Source organism: Echinops telfairi, unplaced genomic scaffold, assembly GCF_000313985.2.
Source record: "Echinops telfairi isolate 266 unplaced genomic scaffold, ASM31398v2 ScPeMD7_60;HRSCAF=208, whole genome shotgun sequence".
NCBI classification, from domain to species: domain Eukaryota; kingdom Metazoa; phylum Chordata; class Mammalia; order Afrosoricida; family Tenrecidae; genus Echinops; species Echinops telfairi.
The window spans coordinates 18,604,539-18,627,191 of record NW_022103958.1 but is presented as its reverse complement, the minus strand read 5'-3'; the positions used below and the strand labels follow the sequence as shown (position 1 = coordinate 18,627,191).

The 22,653-nt window shown below is 37.5% G+C and overlaps 1 protein-coding gene and 1 pseudogene across 5 annotated transcripts in view; one reads left to right on the top strand and one right to left on the bottom strand.

Moving 5' to 3' along the window:
• Positions 1-22,653, top strand: part of HIPK3 (homeodomain interacting protein kinase 3) — an 89,514-nt gene that overhangs the window by 45,956 nt on the left and 20,905 nt on the right. The window lies entirely within an intron of this gene.
• Positions 18,040-18,630, bottom strand: LOC101651373 (annotated as a pseudogene).

Sequence of the window (22,653 nt, the reverse complement as noted above, 5' to 3'; positions counted from 1 at the left end):
TGAGAATGGACTCAATAGCAGAGAGTGAATTCATGGACAAAGTATTGAATCAATGCAGGAAGCATCAAAAGAAGATGCATGGAATACACAGTTACTCTACCAAAAAGCATTGCTTGGTACTTAACCAGCGGTACTGATATCATTGGCAGAAAACAAGGTGCTAGGAATTGATGGCACACCAAAGAAGTTGCAACACTGGACACACTCACTTGTCTATGGCATGACATCTAGAAGGCCAAGAAATTTGTAAGACCGCAAGGCTATATTGTGTGTTTAAAATCAAGAAAGGTGTGCATTAGGGTTGTATCTCTTACTGTACTTATTCAATGTGAATATTGAGCAAGTAATCTGAGAAACCGGACTCTGAAAAAGAATGTGGTATCAGGATTGGAGGAAGACTCATTAACAACCTGTGATATACAGAAGATGCAACCTTGAATGCTGAAAGTGAAGAGGGCTTGAAGCACTTACTGAAGAATAAAGCCTATCGCCTACAGGGTGGATTACACCTCAACATAAAACAAACATCCTCCCAACTGGATCAATCAAGATTTTCACAAAAGGACCATTACACAACAGGATAAACCGAGAAAGAGTGACGTCAAGGATTTAACTGTATTTATATCCATAAGCAATGCCCATGGAAGCAGTAGTTAAAAAAAGAATTACATTGGTAATCTGCTGTAAAGACCTCTTTACAGTGTTTGAAAGCAAAGATATCACTGAGGACTAGGCATACCTGACCAAGCTTTGGTATTTTTCAGTGGCCTCAGATGCATACAAAAGTTGGGTAATAAGCAAGACCATTGGAGAATTGATACCTCTGAGTTATGGTGTTGGCAAAGAATATTGAGTATATGTTAGCCTGCTAATAGAACAATACGGAGTGTAGTAGCTTACAAAAGGTCAGCTGTTTCAATCCATTAGCTGTTCCCATAGATAGCCTCAGAAACCCAAAGGAGGCACTTCTACCCTGACTTACAGGGTCACTATGGGTCAGAATCAACTCATTGGCAGTGGTAGTGGTATGGCCAGAATCAACAAATCCATCTTGGAAAAAGTGCAGTTCAAAAACTTCATTCAAAGTGAGGATGAAGAGACTTTCTCTCACACATTTGAAGAGGTTACCTGGAGAGGCCAGTCCTTGGAGAAGGAGAGTATCCTCAGCAAAGAAGAGCCACCTCTTGAGGTGGATAGATAGTGGTTGCTGTAGCAATGGGCTCAAACCAGGCAGTGTTTTGGTCTGTACGTAGAGTCGATATGAACTCAACCAATGGACGGCATCTAACAACAGTAGCCTAGCCATTCACAGGTTTGTAATCTTGATTTTGCTACTTGAGCAAAATTGTAACCTCTTTGGGCCTCAGTTTGCTCATCTATAAAATAATGATGAAATAGGTACATCAATGGCTGTTATGAAGGCTTTATTCCTTAATGCACAGAAAGCACTTATGCACTGCTTGGGATATTATATAAGCTTTATAAACGGGAGCTATTAAAAAGTAATGAGTGGCATATTTACAGGAAAAGCATACAGCAATGATATGTTGATAGGGAGCCTCCCATGGTTGTTCCTTCTGACCTGCTTTTGACTCTGTGCTGCTGCTATTCACAGAGCAGCAAGCGTAATAAAAGTAATATAATGTATGTGAATAGAAGAGAAAAATGTATGTGACTACTTTTTTGGGTAAGCTCCATTTTAAAGGTGTAATTTACATAGTATGAGTTACATAGATATAATAAAACTTTTTAAGAGTAGGAACATTGTTATGTAAATATTACACAATAAGGAATAAAGGTAAGATTAAAAACAATTTTTTTGTTTGAGATGAACTTGTATGTCACGTAAGACTCCCAGCCCAGCTCCGTTTTCCGTTTCCTCCTCTTTTAGGCGCTCAGACCAGTCTTTCGAACCGAGGGGTAAGGACTGCAGGGCTTTTGTTTTGTTTTGTTTTTATGGAGCAATTCTTACTTATGTGTCTGTCTGTCTACTATTAAACCTTCCATTTTTTTATCCTTCCCATCCCTCTCCTTTCTCTTTTCCCACCCCTTTTTCTGTCCTCCTTGTAGTTATTGAAGTCTTGTCTTTTGATGTATCAATCACATTTCTTCTTAGTTTTTTGCGTATAACAATGATTTTAAATCTAGGTAAGATTTAAAGCATTGCCCATACATTATTGTTATTGTTTAGCATTGCCCACCCTGTGAACTCTCCATGAATCCTCCCCATTCATTCTCTTCTACAAGTCAACCTGATCTCTGTTGACATAGATTGGTTTTGCCTGTTTTTGAACGTGATAAAAGTAGAATTGTACAGTAGATACCTATTTATTTCTGGCTCATTTTGCTCAGTTCTGTGCTTTTTTAAATCAGCCAAATTGTTGCATGTAGCAGTAGGGTTTTTTTTAATTGCATTTTAAGATTTCTTTGTGTACCTTTACCACAATTTATTTACTGTATATATCATGTTCATAAAATATTAATAGGGTAATAATCGAGTATTTGAGTAATTCCCTCTTTATTTTTCCTCTTACCATTAGAAAGAATGTTATAAGTAAATATGTGACTGTATTTCTGTTTGGTATAGACCTGAGAGTAGACTTACTGGGTCATACAAGATGTGTAGGCTTAGCTTTAGGAGATACTTAATGTCCACTTCCCAAGTGGTTGTACCCAGTGTTACATCAGCAGTGTCAGATGCTCTACAATCTCACCTATGCTTGATATTTTCTTTCTTTTTTGTTTTTGGCCATCTATTATTGCATATTGGCATTTTCTGACCAATGCTATTTTATTTTTTTGGAAAGTTTACTGACTATTTGGATGTTCTATTTTGTGAAGTGCCTTTTACTTTTTAAAAAGATGCTTGATTATCTTTTTCGTTTTGATTTATGGGAGTAATACACGCACATATGGTATGAAATTTTTTTTTAGGTTATGTCTTTTGGCTTGTCTTTTCACTTTTGAAAGCTGTCTCGGGTGAAAAAAAGATCTTAGCTTCAATACAGCTTATTTTTCAACATTGTCTTTGTGATTAGTCCAGTTTATGTCCTGTTTGACAACTCTTCATGCCCTTCAAAGTTACTAAGATGTTTGCATTGAAAAAAACTCAATTCCAGGTAAATGTGCCATCTATTTGTGTATGGTATGAGATAAAGGTGAAGATAACTGAGCACCATTTATAATTCCAGTGCACAGCAGTGACAACTGCATCATAAATGAGACGACCTCTTATATCTGTGGGTCTGTTCCTGGACTCTCTTTATGTTCTTTTGTGCGTTTTGTTGATTGTTATGCTCACATGATACAGTATCTGAGTAGCTATGGTAAAGGAATGCTTAAGCACTTGGCTGCAGTTCAAAGCCCCCAGCTGTTCCACAGAAGAAAGATGTGGCAGTCTACTCTCATAAAGATTACAGTCTAGGAACCGTGTGGAGCAGTTCTACTTTGTCCTATAAGGGTCACTGTGAGAAGGAATGGAGTTGGTGCCAGCAGTTTTTCTTTTCTTTTTAAATGATAGGTTGTAATTACCATAATACTATAAGATCTTCTGCCAGTTTTTCTTCAAGGGGGAATGTGTATGGTCCTTTGCATTTCTTTTTAATTTTAAAAATCATTTTATTGGGGAGTCATACAGCTCTTACTACAATACATCCATTGTGTCAAGCACATTTGTACATTTGTTGCCATCATCATTCTCAAAACATTTTCTTTCTACTTGAGCCAAAGTTTCTATTGAGTTCCTAATTTTTTACCTCTCCCTCCCCCACCTCCCACCCTCATGAACCCTTGATAATTTATAAATTATTATTATATTTTCATGTCTTACACTGACTGCTTTCTCCCTTCACCCACTTTTCTGTTGTCCATCCCCCAGGGAGGGGTTATATGTAGATCATTGTGATCGGTTCCCCTTTTCTCCCCCCCACCTTCCCCTTACCCTCCTGGTGTTGCTACTCTCATTTTGGTCCTGAGGGGTTTATCTGTCCTGGATTCCATTAGGATCCATTAATTTCTGCAAAAACAAAACAATAAACCAAACCAAGGAAACAAGAAAACAACTGGCAAAAAACCATTTCACTTTTTAGTTATAGCTGCCTTCATTATATATGAGAGTTATTTACTTTTTAAAGTTTAAAGATATCCTATTTTATCTTGGTTGCTATAATTTATAAAGAAAATTGATTTCCTTTGCCTGTGATGTGTCCTTTATCCCCTCTGGCTGCACTTAAGATTTTTTTTTCTGTTTTTAGTTATAGTAATTAATGTAGGTATTTTGGGGCATACAGCGCTTCTCCAATTTCTGAGCTAATATCTTTGCTATTTTTTAGAAAATTATCAGGTATTAAGTATCTCATTTATTATTAATATTAAACCCATTCTCTTTCTCTTTTTCCTTGGGATTCAAATTATACATACTGTATATACTCGTGTATAAGCCGAGTTTTTCAGCACATTTTTAATGCAGTTTCTGTGATAAAATTAGGTGCCTCAGCTGATATTTGGGTTGGCTTATATGTGAGTATATATGATATATATGTACATATATACATATATATATATATCCAGAATTAATGTCCTACATGCTCCTGGTATTTTTAATTTTTCTTATGTCCCCTTTGCATTTGCCCTCTTGTTCTGTACTTCAGTCTGGATATTTCCAAACTGTACTTTTTATGTTTTTTAAAAATCCCCACTTCAGTATTTTATTATGAGATGTTCAAATTTATGTCAATTCCCCAAGGAACATTTATTTACATTTGCTTGGCCTAATATTTCTCTATCCCTCCATCAGCCCATCTTTTTTTTTCCTGCAATTGAAGTAAGTTGTACACTTTAGCACTTCATTATTTGTATCATAAGCTAAAGTTTAATATTTTTTAAGATAAATTTTATATGCAGTGAAACACATGCATCTTAAGTGAGTTTTTAAAAATAATTCTTTTTATTGGGGCTCTTACAACAATCCACACATCAGCTGTATCAAGCACATTTGTACATATGTTGCCATCATCATTTCTTTCTACTTGAGCCCTTGGTATCAGTTCCTCTTTTTCCCCCTTCTTCCCCCACCCTCCCACCCTCATGAACTCTTCCTCGATAATTTATAAATTATTTTTATTTTCATATTTTACACTGTCCACTGTCTCCCTTTACCCACATTTCTGTTGTTCATCCCTTTGGGGGTGGGAGGGGGTTGTATGTCGATCATTGCAATGGGTTCCTCCTTTCTCCCCCTTCTCCCCCACCTTCCCCGACCCTCATGGTATCACTACTCTCATTATTGGTCCTGAAGGATTTATCTGCCCTGTATTCTTTGTTGAGAGCTCTTATCTCTAGCAGTGTACATGCTCCAGTATAGCTAGATTTGTAAGGTAGAACCGGGGTCATGATAGTGGGGGGAGAGAGGGAAGCATTAAAGAACTAGAGGAAGGTTGTGCATTTTATCAGTGCTATACTGCATCCTGGCTGGCTTGTCCCTTCCTTGTGACCCTTCTGTGAGGGGATGTGCAATTGTCTACAGATGGGCTTTGGGTCTCCACTTCCACCTCTGTCGTTCACATCAAAATGGCTGTTTTGGGTCTTCTGATGTGATCCAGTCGACACCTTGTGATTACACTGGCTGGTATGCTTCTTCCATGTGGGCTTTGTTGCTTCCCTGCTAGATGGCTGCTTGTTTAACTTCAAGCCTTTAAGACGCCAGTCATGTAGTGAGTTTTGAAAGATGTGTGTGCCTGTGTAGTCCAAATTCCTGTCAAGAATAAGTACATTAACATCCCCTCTAGAATAGTACCTTATGCCCCTTCCTAAACAACCATCTCTTATTTGCCCCACCCTCGCTCATAACTATTGATCTTTCTCTTTTTAACCACAGATTAGTCTTTTCTAGAACTTCATGTAAGTGGAATAATAACAGCATTTACTTTTTGCTTAAGAGTTATTTCTCTTAACATAATGGTTTTGAATTAATATTTTTGCTTATGTTGTACATGTATTTAGAAATAAAGTTCTGGCACCTATCCATTGAATTCTTAATTTCAGGTACTGTGTTTTTTAATTCTGCTATTTCTATTTGGTTTCCAGAAAGTAGATTCTAGTTTCTAGTCCATTGCTCTTTCATTTCATTTGCTTTGTTGAACATGTTTGTAATTGTTATTTTATCCTTGTTAAGTTCCTGTCTATATCTAAATTAACTAGATAACTGCGGGGCTGTTTCTGTTGAGTCCTCCCCGCCCCCACCTTGGTGTTGGCCATATTAATATACTTCCTGTTAGACTGGTAGCTCTTTCTTTTTTGATTTTTATTGTTTTCCTTTGAGCACTGGACTTGTTATGATTACTCTTGCACTACTCGATATAGTAGCCACTAATCAATGGTGGCTATTTTAAAAAGACAAAAATTAATATCACTGAAAATTCATTTCCCCACACATTTCAAGTGCTGAGTGACTACTGTTCCTAGTGTAAATGAGGAGAATATCTTCTTTATTCCACAAACTTCTGTGTGACGGTGCCCTTTTAGGGAGTCTGGATGATATGGTCAACCCCAGAGAGAATTGGATCATATAGTGGATAGCAGGTAAAGATGGCAGATCATAGGCTTGAAGCCAGACACTGCGGTGTATTCCATTTTGCCATTATTCCTAGCTATTCCTTTTTGTGAGTCCAGTTGAAAACCTGGGATAATTGCCAAGAGACCTTTTCCTTTGCAGTTCTGAATTCCAAGTTTTGTTTTCCAAGCCAATGGAACAGCCGCAGGCCCTAGATCACTGCTTCTGTTCAGTTTCTATGTTCTGTGCTATGAATTAGCAGCTACCTCAAGTAAAGGCAAGGATCACTGCAAAACATTTTCTCTTTGTTTTGAGATGTTGTCCTTTCAAGCCCTGGCTGTCATTGTGCTCTTGGGAGACTTCACCCAGTTATTTGTGTGTGTGTTTGTCTAGCTTTCATAGTTGTTCTCTTTGGAGATATTAGTCTGTGCCACCTACCAAGCATCCCCACTGTATTTTTGTATTAAACAGAACACAATCCAATCAATATATTTGGTAGCTTCTCCATGTTCCTTGAATTCTTTAGAAAACTGTTATTTGTAGAGACCACAGTTTTGGTAAAATCTTATGCAGGGTATATGGAAGAAACTGTGTGTGTGAAAGTTTTATATTTTCATATTCCTACAAATCCTATTTCTCTAGGTACAGAAATTGCTTAATTTTGTTGACAGTATTGAAGTTCATCATCTGATAATTTAATTCAAATAATGCATTAGAAGGGAAAATGTTGTGGAAGCATTGCGTTGAAATGATTGTTATGTGCTCATTGAATACATCTTATGGAATAAGATACGTTTGTAGAATACTCTGCCTGGGGCTACACTTGGGTATAAAACTGTGTGAGAAGCAGCTCCTGATCTTATGGACAATACCAAAACCAAATGACATTCATATCCATTGAGTGAATTCTGATTCATAGTAACCAAATAGGCCAAAGTAGATATGCCCCTGTGAGTTCTTGAGACTTTTAACTCCTTACAGGGGTAGAAATCTACACCTTTCTCCCTCAGAGCAGCTAGTGGTTTCGAACTGCTGATCTTGCGGGTAGCATCTCAATGCATAATCATCACACCACCAGGGTTCCTAAGGAGATACTATCAGTATTATCAGGGCAGTTTATAAAGGGCATATTTTATTTCTTTGTATCTTAACAAGGTTATAGGTTAACCTTAATTTTTGTCTTTGCATGGCTATTCATTAACCCTGGATCTTGGGACAATAACTCTTGTACACTTACCTTCAAAAGCTTCTTAGTGAAAGGGACATTGATCATGTGCTTATCTGGATTTCGTTGTTGGAATAATATGGAAAGAAATAGAGTGTCCTCATTTGAAATGAAAACACAGAGCCTACAGTTAGGCCTACATTTTGTAGTGACTGCCAGAGCTGAGATTTGCATTCAGTTCTGGGTTCCAAAGTTTCTATTTATTTGATTATAACAACATAACACAATCTGTCCTGAGAAGCACAGGAAGTACTCCTTGAAAAACATTGATGGTAGAAGTGTTTTCAGACATGTGCTTCTAAAAATTACATTGTAAGATAGCATCACTCCTTTGATATTCTTGCCAAAAAGAAATATCTGCGTAATCTGTGAGAAAATGTAAAATAAATAAAAATTGAAGGACATTCTACAGAATAACAGGTTTGTACTCTTAAAAACATCAATATCCAGAATACAAATAATTGTTAAGGAGCTAGTCTAGATTAAATGGAAATACAGAGACATGAATTCAGGATTTATTATTTGCTATAAAGGGAGACTGAACTGACAATTGGAAACATCTGATTAATAGTGTTGCTACAATATTTGCTAAGTTTGAAAAATATACTGCAATCATGTAAGAGACTGTCTTTGTTGTTAGGAAGTGCACACTAAATGAAGTATTTCGGTTTAAAGGGACATAGCACCTAGAACTGAAGTCTTAGATGGTTGGGAAAAATTACATTCATGTGTATGTAAAAGAGAGAAGATACTGCAAGTGTGGTAAAATTTTTAGGGAATCTCTGTTTGAAAGGTACACAAGACTTCTTTGTACAATATTTGAAACTTTTGCCTAAGTGTGAAATTTAAGAAATTAAAAGGGAAAAATATATGTGAGAAAAAGATCATTTACAAAAATATCTCCCACGGGGAGGGAGGAGTTGGCATACTGTCGTGTAATAACACAACACAATTAGAAGATGTGTGTTATTTATGTAAAAAGTTACAGAAAAATGTAGCTATTTATAGATATACAACTATATTGGTGTTAGGATGTAAATTATGTATTTGGCATGCTGGTAATGAACAGTAAGTCTTTACTGTCTCCTTTTCTCAGGTTTAAAACTTAGTAGGTTTTGGGAAATTTGACTGCTTCTCTTTGTACTTTGAAAATGGCACTTGGATCTAGATCATTGTCCAGCATACTTAAAAGCTTAAGTGGCCTTGAAATAAGGATATTTTTAATTGTGATATTTTTAGCTTACGACTAAGTTACCTTTGAATGAGTATCTATTCTAAGAGCCTTACTTTGATTACATTTCAAAATGTTATGTATTAACTAGTTGCAGCTGCACTCACAGAAGCGTGTTTTGGTGTCAGATATTCTGTCATGTTAATACTACAAGCAACAACTTTCTTACATGGAAAAAACCTCTAGAGAAACCAAACTTGGCCAGGGATGAAGGAGGAAGAGTTTTTGCTGGGGGGTGAGAGGGTGCGGCATTAAGTTTATGTCAATTGTGGTGGAATAATTTGGAAAAGGATATCAGTGATAGTACAACATGAAGAGTTAAATCCCTGGAACTGAATTATACATGTAGATGTTGTTGAATTGGAGAATGTTTTGTTGTGTATATTTTTGCCACAATAAAAAAAATCACATGAATAACAATGAGTACAAGGAAGTAGAAAATGTTCTATAATTGATTGTTGTGATGATTATACAACTCTTTTGGGGCGGGGGAGGGGTTCCCAATTTCTCCTTTTAGCTGTTTCAGAGCTGAGTCCTGACCCCACAAGTTAATATACAGGAAACAGGTGTTTGGGGTTTTTTTTAACAGTGGTTATTATAGGTGATTAGCAGGTTTTGATCTTTTTTTTTCATTTGCATATTTTAAAATCATTTTATTGGGGGCTCGTACAGCTCTATCACAATCCATACATACATCCATTGTGTCAAGCACATTTGTGATTGTACAGCTCTTCTTGATATTATTAAATTGTATGACATGTGGATAAAGTGCCAGTAAAACTGTTTAAAAAACCCTCAATGAAAAGCTTAATTCCTACAAGTGATTTATCACTTGTTTTGAAATCTGTTTGCTTTTCAAAGAGTGGCGAAGTTTTGTTGGCTGTTTTTTTTTTTTAAGCACCTTTCTTCTGGAACTAACCGTATTTCTGATATTTTAGGAGACATTCTTTTGCTAATGCTCCATTTATAGTAATATTATTATATCATATTTAATTATTATTATTTCATTGTTATTAATATTTATTTCATATTTTCTTAAATATTATGTTTCTCCACTGTAAGTTCTTGTGTTCTTAGAAGTGTCTCCTTTGTGGTATCTCCAAGGAACTTCTTCAGGGATTTTCCCATCCTGAACCAGCACATTGCCACCTCCCATACTGTACTAGAAAATTCTTCCTCGCAATTAATGGAAATTTAAAAATTTCACCGAACACTGATTGTGCAATGTTTCTGGGTGGCATAAATAGTTTGAACTGAAGTACTTACTTAAAATTTGGTGGTTTGCACTCTTAATTGACAATATGAACAATATAAGAAGATGTGAAATTTCTATAAAACCTATGTGACTGAAACATATTAGCATTATTCTTTATAATGTAGAATTCCATATTTTAGAAGCAGTCAATAGTTGTAGAAATTACACCTTTTCCTCCTTGCCATCTTGATTCCTCAGAGATCACTGCTCATAAAACTCGGGTATATATCTCTCCTTAGAGTTGCTGTGTTTGTCATGTGTGTATCAGATCGCCTTTCAAACAGCACTGGTGGGAATGGTGTGATAAGATTCCACAGTGTAATCATTACAATTTCATGGTTGAGATTTAGGGAGCTACAGGGTCCTGATTCGGTTTTATCCCATAGTTTCTATAGGAAACACAATCAAGTGTGAATCATACGAATTTCCTATTAGTTGTTTATTGGTGGTCTAACATTTCATGCCATTTTAGAGAAATTTGACTGGAAAAAAGAAGAATCCTTAGAATTTAAAGAACTTGCAAGGGTTACTCAAAAGAAGCAAAGGAAATGAAAAAGAACGGCAGTCATAAAGTATGATACTAGTTTAAGAATCGACAAATAGATCATTGGAATAGAATTGAGTTCAGAAACAAACCCTTACATTTGTGGTCAGTTGACATTTGACAAGGAAACTTTTTGACAGACAACACAATGTGGGGAAAGAATATTATTTTCAACAAATGGCTCAGGAACAGCTGGATCTCTTACATGCAAAGGAATGGATTTGAACCCTAGCTCACACAAAAACAAAATTAACTGAAAATGAATCCAAGACACCTAATTGTAAGAGCTAAATCTATAAGACTCTGATAAGGAAACATAGGTGTAGATCTTGAAAAACCTTGGATTCGCTCATGGTGTCTTAGCTTTAATGCGGCACAAGCAACATATTGGGGGGTGGGGAGATGAATTGGATATCATTAAAATTAATTGTTTTTAAATTTAGGATAGATCATTAAGAAAGTGAAAAGATAATCCACGGAATTAGAAAATTATTTGCAATGAAGAGATGTTGGTTAGGCTTTGGACCTACTAACCCAAAGGTCAATAGTTCACATCTACCGGCTGCCCTCAGGAAGCAAGATGAAACTGCTTTTGTAAAGACGTGTAATCGTGGCGGCCTCTGTACGGTTCCTATGAGGTGACTGTAGGTTTGGTTTGATATATGGAATATAAAGAGCCCTTACCACTCATTAATGAAAAGGCAAATAACCCACTTGAAAAATAGGTCAAGGTTTTGAATAGACATTTCTCCAAAGATGATACATAAATGACTAATAAACACATTTAAAGATGCTCTACATCATACACTATTAGGGAAATGTAAACCAAAACTACTATGAAAAGATTTTTTGAGAAATGGAATTAAAAAATAATGGAGTTTTTCCATGCACTTTGAAGCCTCCTTAATACCTTCCACGATGGCTATAATAAAAAAAGACATGGTAGCACGTGTTGGCAAAGATGTGGAGCAACTGGAACTATCTTATACCGCTAGTGGGACTATAAAATGATATAGCTACGTTGGCAGAAGATCAAATATAGACTTCGCAGTTCCACTCCAAAATAACCCAACATTTTCACACCAACCACATATATGAATGTTTTTTCATAATAGCTCAAAGTGTTATTAACTTAAATGTCCACTAATGATAAATGGAATAATAAGATGTGGGCGACCCATACTATGAACTATTATTCAGATATAAGAAAGAATGGAATGCGATAGTTGGTACAACACAGATGAACCTTGGAACCGTTACAGTAGCTGAAAGAAGCCAATCACAAAGGTGATAGGTTGTATGAATCCAGTTATAGGACTCCCCAGAATGGAAAACCACGCTGGAGACAAAGTAGATGGACGGCTGCCTTGGGTTGAAGGAGCTGAGAGGAAATTGGCAGTGACTGCTAATGGATATGGGGGTTTCTTTTTGGACAATAAAAATGTTCTAAAGTTAACGTAGTGGTGATGGTACAACTGAAAACCATTTAATTTTGTACTTTAAATTATTGAATTACATGGCATATTATTATATTTCAATTAAATTTCAAAAAAAACCTGTTCCTGATTATGGTTTTGGATGCAAGTGGTTCTCCATTCTTTGGGAAACCAAAAGAGCTTTATTCTGTTTGGTTAAGAGGCTGAGGGAAGGAACTGGGGTGAAGGTGGAGAGAGGGTGACATAATAGGCACCTGCAAAACCCACTGTCACAAAATACCCATTTATAAACTATCAAGGGCTCATGCGGGAGGGGGCAACGGGGAGGGAGGGGAAAAATGAGGACCTAATGTCGGGGGTTTAAATGGAGAGAAAATGTTTTGAGAAACGATGTACAAATGCGCTTTACACAATTGATGTGTGTATGGATTGGGATAACAGTTGTATGAGCCCCTAATAAAATGTTAAAAAAGAAAAAAAATAGAAAGAACCAAAAAACAAACACACACACACACACACACACAAAAGAATTGTATGAGCCTCCAATAAAATAATTAAAAAAACAAAACAAAAAAAAAAACCCACTGTCATTGACTCTGAATAGCAATCCTATAGGACAGTGTAGAACTGCTCCTTACATTTTTGTCTGCTCCAGTATAGTGTGAATTTTTACTGGAACCGACAGCCATATCAGAGCGGCTGGTGAGTTTGATTTGCCAAATGTGTAATTAGCAGTCCAAGGTTTAATCCTGTGTGCCACCAAGATGCTTCCAGTGGGCACAAAAATAGTTCTTACTCTTGAAAGAATGTTCATTGTTGTTAAAAATTTTAAATAGGGTAGGTGGAGGGAGGGAAAAAAGAGGAGCCGATACCAAGGGCTCAAGTAGTAAGAAAACGTTTTGCAAATGATGAGGGCAACATGTGTACAAATGTGCTTATTCAATTGATGTACAGATTGTTAGAAGAGCTGTAATAGCCCCCAATAAAATGATTTATTTTTTAAAGTTTTAAATATCTGTGGCAATATATGGGAATAATAATTATAACTGACATGAATAATTAGTAAATTGAATTGTAATAATGGAATTAAACCAAGTTTGTTTTCATGATTGCTTTGAAAGAGTAGCAAAATTGTACTGTTACCTTAAAAGAACCATCTGGGGAAAGTCTAAGGCCAAAAAAGAAATTACAGCGGAGAGGAAGATGGCAAGACTCACATGTATGGAAGTTGATGTTAACAAAGTAAGTGATTAGCTTTTGGGAAGAAGAATCTCAGCTGCATGCTTGTGCCTAAACATCAGAGCTCCTGAGTGTGGGCATGATGGATGTTTGGGGTGGTCCTATGTTTCGTAGGCTGTTTAGCAGCATCTCTGAGTTTTTATCTACTAGATGCCCGCAGTTGGCCACTTCTACTTCAGCCAAGTGTACTAACCAAAAATGTCTCCAGATTTTGCACATGTCATCTAGAGCAAACCCCTTTTGGTTGAAAACCTCTGAGGTAATGCTCAGAATAGTAGAATGCATCAGAATGTTCTATCAAGGCCAGACATTTAACTGTTCAAGCTGAGAAAGAATGTTTCTCATGGGAGATTGTAGGCATAAAGGGGGGGCATTTTATAGCGTTTGCAGCCGACACTTTTCTGAGGTTAGCCCACTCCGAGTTCCTAATCTATGTACTAGGATTACAGGTGCATTGACATTATTGTTGGTGGAAAATGCTTCATAGAGATTATTTCAAACCATTTCTTACTGCTTGTTTTTTAAAATCTCAATAAAAATTTGCAGAGTGGAAAACAGGACAAGAGAATTCAACATTTCATTTGTCAGTGAAAGAAAAATAAAAACCATTCAGCTCACATTCTGAAGTATGGCTCAAAGAGCTTGAGGTCTCCAAATTCTGCATACAGGCATGGAAGGCGTCTCTGTCAGTAGTCATGTATGACTACGTCCTTTCTGAAGCAGTTTCCCCCAGGACGGTGACTCAGGATTTCGATGATCTTGTCAGAACTTGAATGCCACCATTTCAAGGATAAAATCCGATATAAAAAAAGTTAAAGTCAAAGAGACGAGTGAAAGTTTCTTATAGCCTTTTTTCAATAACAAGCTTACTGTGACATAATATATCGCCTAGTCAGTGTTAGACTGCTAACTTCAAGGTCAACAGTTCAAACCCACCAGCCACTCTGTGGGAGCAAGATGAAGCTGTCCGCTCCCATAAAGATTTACGGCTTCAGAAACCTTATACAGGGTTGCTTTGAAGTTGTTTGCTTGTATAATTCAACGGTTTTTTAGTCCGCACACAAGAGCCATGCAGCCATGTTTACCATCATTTGTAGAGAGCATTTTCATTGCCTCTTTTACCCAGCACGCCCATTGTTTCTCTATTGCCCTCTGACCCTGAGCAACCACTCTGCTATTTTCTGCCCCGACAGTTGTCTACTCTGGACATTTCCTACAAGAGGAACCATATAATTTGTGATCTTTTGTGACTGACTTCTTTAACCTACCATGTTATGTTCAAGGTTCATTCTTGTGGCAATTATGAGTACGTCATTCCTTTTTATTGCTAAATAATATCCCATTGGATAGCTGTAACAAATTTTGGTTTTCTGATCATCAATTGATGGACATTTGGATTGTTTCCAACTTTTGATGATTAGGAATATGTTGCTATAAAGATATTCATGTATAAAGAAATAATTTATAAGTTTTTGTGTGGGTGTGCATTTTATTTATCTTGGTTATATATTTAGGAGTAGACAATTAAAATTTTGGAAAATATTTTATATAAAAGTTTTATACAAATTTGATGCTTAAAATTCTCCAGATTTTAAAATATTATGTATTTAGTATAAAGGTGATTTTTATATCAAGTAGAAGGTAGATGTTGCCCCCTTCCTAATTCTGTCCAGTTTATATTGATATATAGTAAAATGTTAGTTTTCTCTTTGTGTGTGACATGACAACGTTGGGAACCACTATTGTTCATAAACTGCCAGCCCAGACTCATTGTTGGCATTGAATTTTGTTTCAGTCCAAGCTTTCTAGATTTTGTATCCTTTGTAAACTGAAATGTGGATGCCCTTCCCACTTTGGTTTTGCACTTTGCTGTCTCCCAGAAATGAGTGCCCAAGAATTACTAGCTTTTGCCTTGAATCTGTTTTTCAAATGCTTATCTCAAGCCTAACCTCTTTAACACAGGTGAGAACCCTTCACGCCTTCCTCCTTTACAAACCTGATAAACATTCTTTACTCTTACGAGATTTTGATTTATTTGATTTGCAAATTTTTAAAACACTGTAATTGAGTTGCCCTTTGTGATTGCTTAGCTAGAGTGACCCTATCTTGTACCTGTATTTCAAACCACTTGAGGTCTTTGCTGTCTTTGGGGCAAGTATAGGGAGGGCTTTTTAGTGTGTGAGGCTGAATTGGTGTTTATGAGTAATCACATTTTCTGACTAGTAGGTTACAAACCCTGTGAGCTCATTTCCTAACAGACTCTGTACAAGGATGGTACAGTCATTGCTAGGATCATAGTCGCTCCCAAATACAGAGCCTTCTTTAACTAAGAGTACCCAGAAGACGTCTATATATTTAATGTGAGACATTATTTATGGTTGAGATGAGTAAATGCTTAAAGATCAGAAAAAGGATTTAGTAAAGTGTCAACTAGCACTCTCTTAATATATTTATACTCTTATTTCCTGACTAGTCATAAAATCAAAGGTTACAATAAAAGGCTTAGAGAGAAAAGAAGAGCCACGTGGTCTCAGCATAGCATACGATCAGTAGGACTTTCAGTAAAATAAAAGGCTGATAGTTTTCATAATCTTGGGGATTATGGATTGAGAATATGGATTTTGCAATCATAAAACATGGATTTGAGCCCCAGTTATATTTACTAGCTGTGTAGGCTTTAGACAAGTTACTTAATTCCTTTTGTGTTGGTTTTCCTCATCTTTTAAAAGGGTTGTTTTGAATAATAAATGAATTAATGTATAGAAAACACTTAGAATATTGCCAGGCTCTGAGTGTTCTGTAGCCAGTGGATGTTTGCACTGCTCCTGTGTGTGTGTGTGTGTGTGTGTGTGTGTGTGTGTGTGTGTCATTTTATTGGGGGCTCTTACAGATCTTATAACAATTCATACATCAATTGCATCAAGCACATTTGTATATGTATCCTCCATCATTTAAAAAAAATCATTGTGGGCTACTGTATATTTTTACAAGGATTCACACAGAATGAAAAGTTGGTTTAAAAACAAGAGACCAAAATTTTCCTTTTCTTTTGATTATCTTGGAAAACTAACAGCCATTTTGAAAAGGCTTGCATCAGCTGAATTTCATGGTTTTTGTTTTTTTTCTCTTAACAAATCGTGGTTTCTTACACTATGGAACATAGAATATAGATCAGTTAGTATACATAAGTATATAGCTTTGTAAACTTTTGTGCCCATTACTTTTTATACCCAAAGTAGTCTGATGGTGTAGTCTGATGGTTTACCCATTGAGCTGCCAACAACAGCAGCAGTTCTAACCCACCAGCCACTCTGTGGAAGAAAGATGAGACTTTCTACTTCCATAAAGATTTAAGTCTCAGAAACCCAAAGGGACAGTTGGATTTTGTCCTATTAGGTTGCTATGAGTGGGAATTTACTTGATGGCAGCAAGTTTTAGTTTATTTTTCTTACTTTATGTGTAGTTTTACTCTTCAAGGCCTGCTTTTAAACCTGAACTTTTCTCTGATAGTTCCTTAATGTGACCTCGTGTGAGTTGGCATGATGTGTTGGAGAAATGTTGTGTTGTGTTGGTAGGTGCCAATGAGTTGGCTCTTTTGATCTAGTGTACAGTAGGATGAAACACTGCCAGGTCTTGAGTCATCCTCACAGTTGTTGCTATGCTTTGAGTTCATTGCTGAAACTACAGTGCAATTCCATCTTGTTGAGTTGTGGATTTTCGAGGTCATCGAGCTGGTTCCAATTCAAGGTAACCCTGCATACAACAGAATGAAATTGCCTGGTCCAGGGCTCTCCTCGTAGTTGTTGCTGTTTGAGCCCGCTGTTGAAGTCACTGTGTCAGTTCATCTCAGTGAGGGTCTTCTTTTTCACCGACCTACTTATGAAGCATGGTGAGATTCGCCAGGGATTGTTCTTTCATGACAACATATCCAAAGGCTCTCCATCCTTGCTTCCATTGAGCATTCAGCTGTAAGGAACATTCCAAGACAGATTGGTCTGTTTTTGACAGTCACGGAATATTCATCACCTGTCACCAACACTGAAGGAGCCCTGGTGGTCTAATGGTTGCATGTTGGATTGCTACCCGCAAGATCAGCGGTTCGAAACCACCAATGATTCCTTGGGAGAAAGATGAGGCTTTCTACTCTCAGAGGTAGAGTTTCAGAAACTCACAGGCCCCAGGAGCAATTCTGTAGAGTCACCATGAGTCACTTTGGTTTGGGGTCTTTTTTGCAGCACCATAATCCAAAGGCATCAGTTCTTCAGTCACCCTTAGTCATTGTCTATCTTTTGGATTTATATAAGGCGATTGAAAATACCAAGTCCGCAAGGTGACATTTGAACAAGTTTCAACATTTTTTTTTGAGTTTCAACATTTTATTTTATTTTTTTAAAGGGATGTTTCCAAGAATCTTGGAAGAAAATAACTTTATTTTCGTTAATTCAAATAATTATATCACAACAGCTAGTTTAAGGGGGCCACATAAACCCAGCCCCAAACATCTGACATCATCTCAATACAGAAGAAGGCCCTCTTCCAAGACGATTCTGAAAGCAAGGAAGTGATTAATGATGGAGGAGAGGTTTAACTTGTACACGTTACATGGCTACTATCAGTTATCGATTTATGCTAAATTAACTTGGTCATGAGAGATGAATTTTCCTGTTCCTCGATCTGAATGTGATTAGGCCAATCCATTTGCAAATTTGCACTGCTTCAGCACCTCACTGAAACCCTCGCAGAGCTTGAGTTCGCCCTGGTTCTGGGCACATTCCAAAAACTGTTTCATCTCATAGTGGCAAGGACCAAACTGCTGCTGCTGCTGGTATACCGGTGGGCTCCCTGAGGCTCCTGGTAAGTGATGTCAGGCCTGGTGGCCTCAGTGCCGCTTCCCCCACTGAAGCCTCCAGTGCTTGCTTGGCCCAGCGTGTGCCCCACAGCAGAGTCCACAGCCACACCGGCTGCTGTGGTCGCCATCTGGGCCATCAGACCGGGTTGTCGGGGCGCAGCAGCGGGTGAGCCGACCGCAGTTGGTGGGGCTGCAGCTGGTGAGTGGCAGCTGGGGCTGGCCTGGGGGCAGCTCTCATTTGAGGGGCTCTGCTGGCCAGCGTGGCCACGCGGGAGGTACGCCTCCGGCTTCCATGGGGCATCGTAACTACGCAGCGGGGCGGCTTCTCGATGCGGGAAATGCGGAGGGCAGAATCGAGCGGTTTCTTGAGTTTCAACATTTTAAAGAGATTTTTTTTCCCCCCAGCAGATTTGTTCCTATCTCCCATTGTAATGTCATTTGTTTTCTTGACTGTTAGTTCCAGGAGTGTTGAAGTAAAATGAAATCATTGACAATTTCAATATTTTCATTTATCATGATGTTTATTGGTCTAGTTGTGAGGATTTTTTTGTTTGTTTTCTTTATGCGGAGGTGTAATCCATAGTGAAGCAAAAATCCGTGATCTTATTGGTAAATGCTTCAAGTCCTCTTCCCTTTTCCCAAAGAAAACTTTCACTATCTATATACTGTAGATAGATGAGTCTTCTTCCAATCCTGATGCCATGTTCATCTTCATACAGACCAGCTTCTCAGATTATTTGCTTAGCATACAAGTGAATTAATTATGATGAAATTAGCCAACCCTGACATAAACTTTCTATGTTTTAAACCATGTTCTGTTGAGCACTTCACCATTTGATTCACCTAAGGACTCTCAAGGAAAGGTCTAGTGGTCTTAACGTATTAATTTCAACAGGAGTTGATGAGCAGCTAAGCTTTGAACTTTATTCTGGTATGAAGAGCTGTCAAGTGCGGGGCTCCTTTCCTCAGTGGTATAAATTTTGGGGTCTAGGACACTGGTCTTTAATTTTGGGTGTCTATTGCAGTGACCAAGAAGAATTAAAAAATTGCTGAAGCATAAATTCTGCCCTAGGGTTTTTGCTAGAAATGGTCTGGGGCTTGGTGGCCATGTGGTTAAAGCAGTCAGCTGCTAACCACAAAGTTTGCAGTTCAAACTCCCCAGCTCCTTTGGAGGAGAAAGGTGTCACAGCCAGCTTTCATAGAGTTGCACACCCTTGGAAACCCTGTGGGGCAGTTCTCCTCGCTCCTGTAGGGTCACCCACTGTGAATTGGAATCGATTTGATGGCAGTGAGCTTGTGTTTTTGGGGAGGTGGGGTGTGTATGTGACTAAAACCAAGCAATTGCAATGTGCAGCCAAGATTGGGAAGTACTGCTTTAGGACTTAAATTTGCAATCAGCTACCCCACTGAAAGCCTTTAGCAAAAAAGGCTGATTCTTTTTAACTAGCTCAAAAAGCATTATTATAAATATCTTGTTTCTAAGAGGGTAGTCATCTTGGGTAGATTTCTACTTTCTACCATGTTGATTTCCTCATGTGATCTGAGAACTACTTACATCATAATCTCAACTGGTGTACTTGTTGAAATGCAGTGTCTTGGGTTCCACTCCAGTTCTGTTTTTGTTTTCTCTCTGAATTTTATTATTGTTGTTGTTTATTATTATTTATTATTAATATTGTCACTATTGTTGAATATACACAAGAACACACCAACACAATAGGTTTTGCATGTACGACGTAGTAGTGACATTGATTACATTCTTCTAATTGAGCAACCAGTCTCACCCTTCTTCGTTGCATTGTTCCTTTCTTACTAGCATAAACTCACTGCCCCCCAAAGGGTCCTGGCTCCTATTTTGAATTGTAATTGTCCATTTGATCTAATATACCCACTGCCATCTACTTCAGTATAACTCATCATCTACCCTGTATGACAGAGTAGAACTGTTCCAGAAGGTTTCTAAGACCATGAATCTAGTCATGGAAACTATTGTTTGGTTTTAGGGAGACTTTAGGGAATATTTTTGGTTAAAGCTTTAAAGATTATCTTGGGTTTATCCTCCTGCCGTGACTCCAGAAAGTCTAGAGTTTCCTTCCTTCTCTGGTCCTCTTGCTCAGGGTTGGTCAGCAAATTGTGGCTTGCAAATCATATGCGGCTCTTGTACATACACGTGGTTCTGAAGTAAAAGAAAATAAAGTTTAGTTGCAGTTAATTAAATTTTAAAGGATTTTATTCAGATAATGGTGATTTCATTTGTTTGTAAAAAAGTATGTTTATGGCTCTTGAATAATTTTTAAATTAGTCGGAGGGCAAGATTGGTTCTTCCATCTCAAAAGTTTACCTGCTCTAGCCGAATACAACCAGTTATTTTGCCTTGGATGGCTGCTTGCAAGCTTTTAAGATCCCAAGTACTATCCAAAGAACTAGGAGTTAGAACAGAAGCCCTAAACATAATATTAGGCCAATTAAATGGGCTTGTCTTATGAAATCACGAGCTGTTCCATGAAATCAGTGACCTTAAAGGTCCAGAGCAAGGAAGCAAATCCCATGAGTGTTTCTTTACATAGAGTAGCTGCAGCAGTTCTTCTTTTGTTTTGTTGTTGTAAATATATATGTCACATAACTCTGGCCAATTCAACTTTTTACAGGTTTACAACTTAGACAGCACTTAAAATAATTGACTGTGCAAACCTACCCTCAATCAATGTGATTTTTCCATCACTGTTAACTCCCCCCTCTCCCTCGCTCTTGCCTCTAGTAGTTAGCCACTAGTAAACTTTGGTCTCTACATTGTCCTTTTCTTGTCTTTTTATGTAAGTGAAGCCATACAGTATTTGCCCTTCTGTGATTGGCTTATTTCACTCAGCATAATGTCTTCAAGCTTCATTCACACTGTAGCATTTAAAACTTCATTGCTCGTACTTGCTGAGTAGTATTCCATTGTATGTGTTCGTACTCCGTTGTGTTTATCCATTCATTTATTTAGTTGATAAGCACAAGTTTCCATCTTGTGGCTGATGTGCACAATGCTGCAGTGAACGTTGGTGTGCACATCCTTTGTTGCGGCTGTGCTCTCAGGTCTTTTGTGGAATTGTCAGGCTCTATGGAGGCTCTCGTTTTAGTTTCTGGAGGAACTGGCACACGGTTTTCTTAAATAGTCACCATTCTGCATTCCGACCAGTAATGAGTAAAGGTTCCATTGCCCTTTCATTTCATTTTCCCATGAACTTTTTAGAACCCCTTTGCATTAGACAATCTTTTCTTTAATGTCTTTCATCAGTGTTTTATAGTTCTCATTGTGTAAGTTCTTCATGTCTTTAGTTAGATTTAGTCCTAGGTATTTGATTGTATAAGATGCTATTATAAATTGAATTGTTTCCTTAATATTCCTTTCAGATTTCTTCTTGTTAAAATTCAAAAGATGAAACTCACTGCTATAGAGTTGATTCTTGTTCATAGCAACCCTATTGGATAGAGTAGAACTGCCCTTGTGAGTTTCCCAGACTATACATCTTTGTGGAACTGACTCATTATTTTTCCTCAGAGTGGCTGCTGGGTTCAAATTGTTGACCTTGCTGTTAACAACCCAATGTATAACACACTATGACATGAAGGCTCCTTTGTAAAATTTAAACATTTATATATAAATATTTTGTATATATATAGATAGATATAAATAGATAAGTAATTGAATGTATGCATAAATGCATTATGTATAATCAGTCATATAATATGTCTAACACATATACACTGAGGGGCCTGGGAACATGACATCCCAGGAGCAGTGAGACGAGTTTCCGATTTGTTGACTTCACCTGTGACTTGGAGACTTGAATGGCATCCTCTGAACTCACACATCTGTATGTGGAGGCTCTTTCAGGCCCTTGTTTTTCTCATGGGAAACAATACGAAGAGCAACAGAATTTATCTGGGGATATATTTTATTGACTACATTTTCCAAATAAACTTTCCCTCTTAACTATCAAAATTTTTAAAAAATATTTTGACTTCTATTTTTTTTTTCCTATTTAAACAGAATTTGTTTTGTTTTTGGATGACTAAGGTTCTCACTTTGTGAATACTCACTGTTGGGTGCTAAAGTACTGTGTGGGCCTTGGTCTACTTTTAGCCTTTTGGAATTTTTGTTTTGGTATGAGCCCTGACCGTCTTATTTTCAATTCTGTTGATGCTATACCCTCTCAAAACCAAACCCACCACCGTGGAGGGATTCTGACTCACAGCAACCCTGTGTAGGGTTTACGAGGCTGTACATCTGCATGGGAGCAGATAGCCTCATTTAGCTGACTCAGGAAGACTGGTGGGT